This window comes from Symphalangus syndactylus, chromosome 5, assembly GCF_028878055.3.
Source record: "Symphalangus syndactylus isolate Jambi chromosome 5, NHGRI_mSymSyn1-v2.1_pri, whole genome shotgun sequence".
In the NCBI taxonomy this organism is placed as follows: Eukaryota; Metazoa; Chordata; class Mammalia; order Primates; family Hylobatidae; genus Symphalangus; species Symphalangus syndactylus.
In genome coordinates, this window is record NC_072427.2 from 147946680 (window position 1) to 147957411 (window position 10732).

Here is a 10732-nt window from a genome sequence, read left to right on the forward strand (position 1 = left end):
CTGGAGGGAGGCAAAGGGAGGAGGGTGGGCCCACACAACCAATTTTATCGCTGTTGAGTCAGTTAAATACAAGTAATTAAACAGCAAATATCTAAATGAAATCTACCTGTAAGCCCTGATAGCCACAGGGAGCTGAGGTGCTTTTCCAAAAGTGGCGTGGAGGAAGGGGATGCAAAAAAGAGGGAGAGAGAAGTAATCGAGCAGAGGAGATGTCAACTTGGTTCTTGGTTAGATACAACATGATGGAGTCAGAACTGCCAATTCCCTCTAAAAAAAATCCCCTATCCCTTCCCTCAAATTATTTGACAGCTAAGTTGCAAAATAAGCAAACAAATCTGAATTAATACATATGAACAAAAACCACTCCCCAATGAAAAGGGAAAAATAATAGCAAACAAAAGACAGATGATCAAAAAACACTTCAGAAAAAGTTACCCCAGTATTCTCTATAGAATTCAAATAAATTATGTAGCTGTCCCTTCATAAAGGACGGGGAGCAGAACTCCCCATTCCTTAAGCATGGGCTGCTTATAGTGACTTCCTTCCTAAGAGTGCAATATGGAAGGGATAGGGAGCAAATTTACAGTGAGGAAATCTGATAAACACTACCTCGGGCAGGTGATCAAAGTCAGCATCAACAGTCATAAATTTTTTTTTTTTTTTTTTTTTTTTTGAGACGGAGTCTTGCTCTGTCGCCCAGGCTGGAGTGCAGTGGCGCAGTCTCGGCTCACTGCAAGCTCCGCCTCCCGGGTTCACGCCATTCTCCTGCCTCAGCCTCTCCGAGTAGCTGGGACTACAGGCGCCCGCCACTACGCCCGGCTAATTTTTTTTGTATTTTTAGTAGAGACGGGGTTTCACCGTGGTCTCGATCTCCTGACCTCGTGATCCGCCCGCCTCGGCCTCCCAAAGTGCTGGGATTACAAGCGTGAGCCACCGCGCCCAGCCTAACAGTCATAAATTATGCTAATATGGCTAGCTGTGGTGGCTCACACCTGTAATCCCAACACTTTGGGAGGCTGAGGAGGGCGGATCACGAGGTCAGGAGTTGGAGACCAGCCTGGCTAACATGGTGAAACCCTGTCTCTACTAAAAAAAAAATACAAAAAAAATTAGCTGGGTGTGGTGGCAGGCGCCTGTAATCCCAGCTATTCAGGAGCCTGAGGCAGGAGAATTGTTTGAACCCAGAAGACGGGGGTTTCAGTGAGTCAAGATCGCTCCATTGCACTCCAGACTGGGCGACAGGGCGAGACTCCATTTCAAAAAATAAAAATTAAAAAAAAATAAATCATGGTAATACAATGAGACAAGAATGGCACTTACCTCTGAGATCTTCCTCCCCAAAAGCCATAATCCCTGTATAATCATGAGAAAAACATCTGACAAGTTCCAGTAAGGGGCATCCTACAATACTGTTTCCCAGTACTCCTCAAAACTTCGACGTCATCAAAATCAAGGAACATCTGAGAAAGTGTAACAGCCAACAGGAGCCTAGGAGACATGAAAACTAAACGTAATGTGGTATTCTGGAGGAGGCCCTGGAACAGGAAAATGACATTAGGTAAAAACAAAGGGAATCTGAATAAATTACGGACTTCAGTTAATAGTAATGTATCAACATCACTTCCATGATTGTAATAAATGTTCCACCCTAATGAAGACATTAATAATGGGGAAACTGTGTAGGAGCTATGTGGGAATTCTCTGTACTATACGCTCAATTTTTCTGTAAATCTAAAACTGTCCTATAAAAATAAAGTCTATTTTTAGAAAGTTATTCCAGCAAGCAGAAGAAAGATGTCAGACATATTTTTTCTATACTCACAAAAGTTAAAGGAAGCATGGACTTTTTCAAAAAAAGATACAAGGGAAAATAACAGATGCATATTTTTAAAAAGAGAGAAAAAAGTGATGTGGTAGAACTTAACTGAGAAATTGGAAATAACAGGAAAGCCACCACAAAAATGAAAAGTTCATTATAGAAACAGCAAGAAGTCAAATACATACTATGAAACATAGATAGTACATGGAGGCTGGTCTTGAAAAAAAATCACCCAAAACAAAATGGAAAAGTGCAAAGGAATAAAAGTGATTGCAGAGATGCTGATGAAAATGGATCAAGAAGATACAACAGATACATGACTGGTGTTTTGAAAAAAGAATATAACAACTGGAATGGGAAAGTATTCAAAGATATGGTTGAGTACGGGCACGGTGGCTCACGCCTGTAATCCCAGCTCTTTGGGAGGCCAAAGCAGGCAGATCACCTAGGTCAAGAGTTCAAGATCAGCCTGGCCAACATGGTGAAACCCCATCTCTACTAAAAATACAAAAATTAGCCAGGTGTGGTGGCACACACCTGTAATCCAAGCTACTCTAGAGGCTGAGACAGGAAAATCGCTTGAACCTGGGAGGCGGAGGTTGCAGTGAGCCGAGATCACGCCACTGCACTCCAGCCTGGACAACAGAATAAGACTCTGTCACAAAGAAAAGTATATATATATTTTTATATATTTATGTATATATTTTTATATATTTTTATATTTTTATTTATATATATTTTTATATATTTATATATATTTTTATATATTTATATATTTATATATAGTTATATATTAATATATATATTTTATATAGTTATATATTAATATATATTTTATATAGTTATATATAAATATATATTTTATATAGTTATATATTAATATATTTTTATATAGTTATATATTAATATATATTTATATCTTTATATATAGTTATATCTTTATATATAGTTATATATTAATACATATAAATATATAAATATATATTTATATATTTATATGTAGTTATATATTATATATAGTTATATATTTATATATTTATTTTTTTTATATATGGTTGAAGAAAATTTCTGTCAAATAAATGAACTGAAATCTTTAGATAAAAGGGCACTCTTACAGGAAAATAATGACAAAGAACCATTAACACTGAAGCCAGTCCTGGAGATCCTAAATAACAAGGATAATGTAAAGAATATGGGACAGTGGTTTCCTTCCCCAAGAGTGTGCAGAGGCTTGGGTGCCAAGGCCTATTTCTCTTCAGCCCCAGTTCACCCCACGGACCGAGGCAGGCCTCGCCATCAGGACCCAGTGGCCATGTCCTGATGCGAGCTGCGATGGTCATTGTCCTCCAGAACAGGGATGGAGAAAATACCAGCCCAGGAAGCAGCAGGATCACCAAGGTCCAATTTCGGTTTTTGGAGACCCAGTCTGAGAGTCTGACTCCGAAGCCTCACTTTGTGCAGGACACCGACATGGAACAGGGACTCACTAGGGTTCCACCTCTTCCCCAGGTGCCCGCTCTTCCCCATGAGGGAAGCCCAGGAGATCAGGCAGCTGCGCTCCTGACAGCCAGGTACCAGCAGTTTGTGACATCTGAGGATGTGGCTGTGCACCTTACTCAAGAGGAATGGAGATACCTGGACTTTGTTCAGAGGGACCTCTACAGAGATGTGAGGTTAGAGAATTATAGGAATGTGGTCCCACCGGGCATACTTCTCCCCCTTCCCTCCACCAGATTCATAGTGTGAGTTTTTGCCCGGCCCTGAGTCATACCCAGGCAAGTGCTTTCCCTGGAGAAACTTGCAGTCCTTACAGCAGGAATCTCCAAGAGATGGCCCAAGTATTACCTGCTCAGAAACTCCTTTTCCATGATTGTGAGATATTAAACTTAACTGATGCAATAGATGCCCCCTAGGATGCCACCACTATGTAAAATCGCAGCTCCTCGAATTACCTTTGTTAAATTTCTAGTATCAGAGTCCAAAGAAGCCCTCTGCTGCAACCAGATGCACTTTGAACTGTGTTTATTCAGAAACCATGGTTGGTGGGCATCTTCTACTTGTGTTCTGAGAAACCACAAAATTCAACTTCAGCTCTTCAGTTATGATCTTGTCATATTATTTTAGAATGTGAAACATATGCCGTGTGCCCCTCCTTTTATGTAGTGAATACAACCTGCCCCTTATGGTGGCTAACTCCCTGTGACCCCTGGGCTTTCCTCATGTTTAACATTCTGGTTTTCTCCTTCCTGAAGTCCCTGTGGCCCTCTTCAGAGTCCTACCCTCCTCCCCTTTATTCTTTGTAGTTCTGTACAGATTGATGCACTTATATTGCCTTTTCTGATTAAATGTTCCTTAGTCTTTCCCTGATGGAGGGGAGAAGGGAGGACAAAGAAGTTAAATTTTATTTTGGGGCATCAAAACAAATGTCTACTTAATAACTTTGTAAACTGTAAAGTGATATATATAGTTGTAAAGTACTATTAATTTTACCTAATAATTACAGAGTGTTCAACAGTTAAAAAAAAAAAAAAGAATGCTGGCCAGGTGCAGTGGCTCACGCCTGTAATCCCAGCACTTTGGGAGGCTGAGGCAGGAGGATGGGTTGAGACCAGGAGTTCAAGACCAACCTGGGCAACATAATGAGACACTGTCTCTATAAAGAATAAAAAAGAAGAAGAAGAAGAATGCTATAGAAAACCAAGCAGAGAAGCCGGGCGCAGTGGCTCACGCCTGTAATCCCAGCACTTTGGGAGGCCGAGGCGGGCAGATCACAAGGTCAGGAGATCGAGACCATCCTGGCTAACACGGTGAAACCCCGTCTCTACTAAAAATACAAAAAATTAGCCGGGCATGGTGGCGGGTGCCTGTAGTCCCAGCTACTCGGGAGACTGAGGCAGGAGAATGATGTGAACCTGGGAGGCAGAGCTTGCAGTGAGCCGAGATCGTGACACTGCACTGCAGCCTGGGCAACAAGAGCGAAACTCCGTCTAAAAAAAAAAAAAAAAAAAAGAAAGAAAGAAAAAGCAAAGAAAAGAAAAGGTAGGAGAAAATCTTTTGGACCTGGGAGTCATTGAGGAATTCTTAACCATAACACCAAAAGCAGATCCTTAAGAAGAAAAAAAAAATTGATAAATCAGACTTCACCAAATTTGAAAAGAAAAAAACCTTTTCTCTGCAAAACCCCCCTTAAGAGGATGTAAAAGATAAGCTATGGACTGGGATAAAATATTTACAAACCACACACATACAAAAGCCTTGCATCTAGAACATATAAGGACAAGTTGCAGCTGGGAGCAAGACTAAGAGGACGAGCAATGGCAGACTTGCTGGCTGCAACAATGCTCCACGAGTGAGTGGCTGCTGCACGCTGGCCCCACACATCCAAGGCAGCTCTGGTGGCCTCCAGCTGACAGTGCCACCTGGGATCAACCCGAGGCCAGAAGGCTTGGCCCTATGCTGGAGACTCATCCTGGGCACCTCCCATGTTCCTTGTGGGAACATCTGCTTCTGCAGAAGGCGGAAAATGTTGAGGCGGGAAGCAGTGCCGACGGAATTTAGAAAAAAGGAACCGAGAGAGTGCAGGGAAGGGAGGGAGGGAGCCCCCTGCACGGCAAGGTGGTGGCCAACAGCTCCAGGGAAGAGGACCTGGGCTCTACCCAGTCCTAGAGCGTCAGATGGTGACACTCTACCTCACTGATGCTAAGGCACACTCTCTCATTTTATCATTTCTAACGTCAGGGTGTGCCTTATAATCAACAGGCCACAAAGAAGGTCATAAGCCACACTCACAAGAACTAGGAAGTTAATTGTAGAATATTCCTTGTCCTTGATCATTGTGGCACACAGGATCAGACTCACCCTGCAAACACAATCACCAGGGAAGGTGCATCTCCAAGGGGAACGCCAACCTTTCCCACCACTCCCCGCCCCCAGAGAAAGCCCAAATGCAAACAGACTCAGGCCAGCTGGGCCTCTCTGCAGCTCCTGACCAGCAGCTCTGGATCCCTCGGTGGGGTGCAGCTGCCCTTCCTAACTGCCACTCAGAATAACCAAGAAAGCCTGCCGACCCGCCTGAACATGGCAGGGGAAGGGCGGTTCTGTCCGTGTAAGACACGCTGCTGCATCGCAGAAGCCTCGGCAGGGCGCTGGGCTGCAGAGCACTATGCACAACTAGGGCACCTCCCTCCCTCCCCTGCCAACACACACACACACACACACACACACACACACACACACACACGGCGCACATGGCCACAAAGGCACAGCCCCAGGCCAGGAGCACACAACTGCCCTCAAATACCCTCACCAGCCTCGAAGGGGAGGCCACGTCCACGTGACTTCAAACATCAACACTAGACTAGGATGCAACGAGGAAGCTGAGTCAGGGCCACACACCTCCTACGCCCCCATCTGTGTCCTCCCCAAACCCAGTCAACGGAGTCTGCACAGGGGCCGGCTGGGACCTTTGGGTACACAGCTGCAACCTCCGGAGGGAGGTTGAGCTACGAGTACTTCTTGGGGTTCAGCTGGAAGGTGGCTCCCTCTGACCATCTCCCCAGGACACACACGAGCTTTCTGCCATTCTCTGTGACGGGGCAGGCCTGCCTGGCACGGGAAGTCTCTGCAGATAAGGCCGTCTGCAGTGACCAGAGAGGTCAGTGGCATAGAGGAAGCTAACCTCCAGCACTCCCCAGCCACAGAGCAAGGGGCTCGTTCAAACTGATTTCTTACCCTTCTTAGTGCCTCAAACTAGATCCTGTTCAGACATGTTATAATAAAGTTAGTTGGCCGGGCGCGGTGGCTCACGCTTGTAATCCCAGCACTTTGGGAGGCCGAGGCGGGCGGATCACGAGGTTAGGAGATCGAGACTACGGTGAAACCCCGTCTCTACTAAAAATACAAAAAATTAGCCGGGCGTGGTGGCGGGCGCCTGTAGTCCCAGCTACTCGGAGAGGCTGAGGCAGGAGAATGGCGTGAACCCGGGAGGCGGAGCTTGAAGTGAGCCGAGATTGCGCCACTGCACTCCAGCCTGGGCGACAAAGCAAGACTCCGTCTCAAAAAAAAAAAAAAAAAGTAAGAATTTATTTTGGGGCCAAAATTTTTTTAATCCATGCATAGTTTTTTTCATAATACGCATTTGTCATACACTTTTTAAGACTCTCTCGTATATGTCGGACTCTAGTCTGAGTCTGAAAGCCTTAGAACCAGGAGATCCAATGGTATAAGTTTTATTCTGACTCTGTGAGTCCAAAACCAGAAGAATGATGTCTTAGCTCAAAGACAGAGAGTGTAAATTTTCCCTTACTTGGCCTTTTACTCTAGTCAGCCCTTCAATGGATTGGATGAGCCCCACTCACCCTGGGGAGGACAATCAGCATTACTTAGTTTACCAATTCAAATGCTAATCTCATCCAGAAACATCTTCACAGGTATATCCAGAATAATGTTTAACCAAATATTTTGGCATTCCATGGCCCAGTCAAGTTGGCACATAAAATTAACTGTCACAAGTCCACCCCTTGTCAACTTGACACCCAAATGTATCTTCTGAAACCATTCTTATTCTCCAAATAAAAACAATGACAAGGTCATAATTCCACCCAAAATGATACAATCATTCTATGTACAACTGAAAATGCACTACCTCTTCCCCAGAAGGGAAGGCAAAGTCCTTAAATGATGCTTGTTCTTTTCCTCGATATCTCATAACTTAAATACTATGATGTAAAATTTAAAATAGTTAAATACTATGATATAGAGTCAATATATTTTATGTTACAAGACAGGAAATAAGAGAGGAAAGAAAACAAGGATATTTTATATATATTCATTACAAAACAAGGAGAGTACATCTGAGACCAGCCTGGGCAAAATGGTGATACCTCATTTCTATTAATAACAATTAATTTAAAAATAATAATAAATTTTTAAAAAACAAGAATTATTTATGATAATTACAGTCTCCATTTCTGTAAGTGATCATGTGGTCATAGCTGATATTTATAACTACGTTTTTCCACTACCCATTCTGTATGTCCTTTGCCTTCAGCAAGCACCTCACTCAGCTGGCTGTGGTTCTTTATCTGGTAGAGTGAACCAAACCTTCATTCCTGCAGGGACTGGGCCATTAGTAGTCCTGGATTGGGCTGTTGTAGTTTTCCATTGACATTAATCACAGGCATGACAATACTAAGAGATGCTCTCAGGGGTCTCCCGTATTCCAGGCATATTCCTCCTTACCTTCATTGTGAAATAGCAGTCCAATTTCCCCTTGGTAGACAGGATCAATCACCAACCACCACAGTAATTCCCTTCTTTGCCTGTTGATTCAGAGGTATAAGGAGTCTGAAGTGACTGGGTGGCAGTCTTAAGATCCAGTTCAATTGAATCATTGCTGTCTCTTGGTGGGAGAATTGTTCCCATTGGAACTGAGACCAATAGACCAGCATAGCATAAGGTTTCAGAAACAGGAAGCAAAAATTTTGCTAGTGGGTCAATAGAGATAATAGTGAGTGGTGCCACTCCCTTTTCCACCCCTTGATTCCTGGACCAGTGAATTTTGGCTATGGGAGAAACAGCACCATATGATGGATGCCGATTCAGAGCACATTTAGCCTCCTGGAGAACATATTGCTGCAGCCCTGCAACATATTGTCATCTAGCTGGTGCTGTAACTGCATCTTCAAATAATCCTATCATCTTATCAAGCCCATTGGTTCATGAAACATGGTAAGACCAGTGAATTCCACGAGGATGGGCTCACTGCTACACTTCTTTTGCTGAGAAGTGAGTTCCTAAATCAGAAGCAATGCTGAGTGGAATATCGTGACAATGGATAAAGCATTCTATAATTCCACAAATGGTAATTTTGGCAGAAGCAATGTATGTAAGGATGGAAAATTGTTATCCAGAGTAAATTTCTGTTCCAATGAAAACAAAATACTGCTTCTTCAAAGATGAAAATAGTCTAATATAATCAATCTGCCATCAGGTAGCTGGCTGATCATGCTGGGGAATGAGGCCATATCAGGGACTCTGTGTTGGTCTCTGCTGCTGGCAGATAGGGCATTCAGCAGTGGCTGGAGCCAGGGCAACCTTGGTGAGTGGAAGTCCATGTTACTAAGCCCATGCATAATGTCCATCGTGGCCACCATGGCCACTTTATTCATGAGCCCACTGGGCAATGGCAGGGGTTCCTAGAGAATGAGGCTAACTGGTATCTACAGAATGGGTTATCCAATCAATTTATTATTTTAATAAATAACTTCTGAGATCACCCTCTAGTAAGCATTCACATGGGACACAAATATCCTCATTATTTTCCCATTCAAGAGGTCTATCCACATACCTCTTCCCCAAATTTCCTTGTCACCAATTATCCAGTCATGTTCCTTCCACGTCCCTGATCATCCATCCAAACCATTGACCACAGAACATGAATCAGAATATACTTGCACATCTGGCGTCTATCTTTTCAAGAAAAGTGAACGGGCTTAAACTGCTTAAATTTCTGCCCACTGGGCCACGTGCATGGTGCAAGCCTGTACTCCCAGCAACTCAGAACGGTGAGGCAGAGGATTGCTTGAGCCCAGGAGCTCAAGACCACCCTAGGAACATAGCTGACACTGCCCCTATAAATTTTATAAAAGTAACCAAGGAAGAAAATGGGGAATAAATGAAAATTAACCCAGCTTGCAGCACACTCAGCATTAATCAATAGGTCAGCCTGCTCCCTGACCTACTTCTTCATGTTTGTTTGGTGCCTATTGTCTTAAAATCATGTAGACCTTAAATTATTCCCCTAAACTATCCTATAGATAACACCTAAATATTATGAAACATTAAGATTTCCCTTTGAGCTGGGTGAGGCGGTTTGTGCCTGTCATCCTAGCACTTTGGGAGGCTGAGGTGGAAGGATTGCTTGAGCCCAGGACTTTGAGACCAGCCTGAGCAATATAGTGAGACCTTGTCTCTAAAAAAAAAAAAAAATTGCCGGGCGCGGTGGCTCACGCTTGTAATCCCAGCACTTTGGGAGGCTGAGGTGGGCGGATCACGAGGTCAGGAGATCGAGACCACAGTGAAACCTCGTCTCTACTAAAAAAATACAAAAAATTAGCCAGGTGTGGTAGCGGGCGCCTGTAGTCCCAGCTACTCGGAGAGGCTGAGGCAGGAGAATGGCGTGAACCCGGGAGGCGGAGCTTGCAGTGAGCCGAGATCGCGCCACTGCACTCCAGCCTGGGCGACAGAGGAAGACTCCGTCTCAAAAAAAAAAAAAAATTCCCTTTGAGATAGTCCTACAGGTCCTGCATTCTGAGGAAACTACTCAGCTGAAAACCCCACGGACACCAGCTGATCTGAAAGATTCCACTGACTAACCTGGTCTGAAGGACCCCACTGACTCAACTGGTCTGAAGAATGCCATTCATTTAGCTGATCTAAAGGACCCACTAACTCCACTGGATCTGAAGGACCCTACTGATACCAGCTGATCTGAAGGACCCCACTGACACCAGCTGATCCGAAAGATCCCACCGACTAAGCTAGTCTGAAGGGCCCCACTGACTCAGCTGATCTGAAGAACCCCACTGACTTAGCTGATCTGAAGGACCCAATTGATACCAGCTGATCTGAAGGACGCCACTGACTTCAGCTGATCTGAAGAACCCCACTGACACCAGCTGATTGGAAAGATCCCACTGACTCAGCTAGTCTGAAAGATCCCACTGACTCAGCTGATTTGAAGAACTCCACTGACTCCAGCTGATCTGAAGGACCCCACTGTCTTGACTGGTCTAATAGACCCCAGTAACTGAGCTGGTCTGAAGGACACAACTGACAGCAGCTGATCTGAAGGACCCCAGCTGGTCTGACTCAGCTGGTCTGAAAGACCCAATTGATACCAGCTGGTCTAAA

General features: G+C 44.2%; 1 protein-coding gene and 1 pseudogene across 1 annotated transcript in view; one reads left to right on the forward strand and one right to left on the reverse strand.

The window, feature by feature from the left end:
* The window catches only part of C1S (complement C1s), a 35986-nt gene extending 27864 nt beyond the window's left edge, over positions 1 to 8122 (reverse strand). The window contains exon 1 of the mRNA XM_055280828.2: positions 8060 to 8122. The gene's annotated coding sequence lies outside the window, so the exon portion shown is untranslated. The remainder of the gene's footprint in view (positions 1 to 8059) is intronic.
* LOC129481691 (transcriptional repressor RHIT-like) lies at positions 3177 to 7914 on the forward strand (annotated as a pseudogene).
* Positions 8123 to 10732: the final 2610 nt, after the last annotated feature.